The sequence below is a fragment of the Anomaloglossus baeobatrachus genome, chromosome 1, assembly GCF_048569485.1.
Source record: "Anomaloglossus baeobatrachus isolate aAnoBae1 chromosome 1, aAnoBae1.hap1, whole genome shotgun sequence".
In the NCBI taxonomy this organism is placed as follows: Eukaryota; Metazoa; Chordata; class Amphibia; order Anura; family Aromobatidae; genus Anomaloglossus; species Anomaloglossus baeobatrachus.
In genome coordinates this window covers 74027408-74028293 of record NC_134353.1, presented here as the reverse complement: position 1 = coordinate 74028293, position 886 = coordinate 74027408, and the positions used below count along the sequence as shown (strand labels likewise).

Genomic DNA, 886 nt, shown 5'->3' with positions numbered 1-886 from the left:
CAAAAGAGAGCAGACAGCCCCAAAAGATAGCAGAGACTCCCCAGCAAAAAAAAAAAAATCAAACTCAACAGACCCCAAACAATTACAGTTGGCAAGAGCCGATGGTGGATGGGCTCTCACACAGGGATCTGCGTCGCTGTCAGGTTTCTCACCGTTCCAGCTGCATTGCACTGCAGCTCTCACACACAGATCGGGTACCAGTATCACTCCACGTGAGTGATACTGCTTCCAGTCACCAGGGGGAGCCAAATGCTGTAGAACGCAGGGGGATATGGCAGTGACACAGATCTGTATGTGAGAGCCCATTCACTTGCCAACTCTAAGTGTTTAGGGTCTGGTAAGTGCAATTCTTTTAGGGGGAATCTGCTTTCTTTTGGGGGTAAACTTAGCAGTACATAGAGAATAATAAACGCAAGCAGATCATTTAACCCTTTGTAAATATGGTCTGTACCCACCACTATATGACGGGTTCTGCACCATGAGAATAACAGATCAAATAAGAAAATGTGCATCTGACCCAGTAATAGGATAAAAAAATAATAATAGATAATGTCTTATATTTGAGGAAAACATAGGTATGTGTTGCTATAGGTGGAGCAATAAAAAAAAAAATATAGTTGCAAAAGTTTACATGCCCTTTCCATTTTATGTATGAGCTTTATACTTTACATGGAGGTAGAAATGTGACCATTTTAAAGTTTAAGGACCCTAAATATCTCCCAGCCCCCTCCCCCCACCGACCTTTAGAAGAACACAATGGCTCCCCCTCAGACCATGACTTAGACAGCGCATACCTCACACGTGAGTGTTTCTATGTACATAGGTTTTATCAGCACCAACTATTCTTGAAAAATCTGTTTCCAATATTAAATAGAAGGATAATGTT

At 41.8% G+C, this 886-nt stretch overlaps 1 protein-coding gene across 2 annotated transcripts in view; it reads right to left on the bottom strand.

The window, feature by feature from the left end:
* Positions 1-771: 771 nt before the first annotated feature.
* The window catches only part of AFAP1 (actin filament associated protein 1), a 193589-nt gene continuing 193474 nt past the window's right edge, over positions 772-886 (bottom strand). For both annotated transcript variants that reach the window (XM_075333279.1, XM_075333289.1), the window contains exon 18: positions 772-886. This exon is cut by the window's right edge and continues 1189 nt beyond it. The gene's annotated coding sequence lies outside the window, so the exon portion shown is untranslated.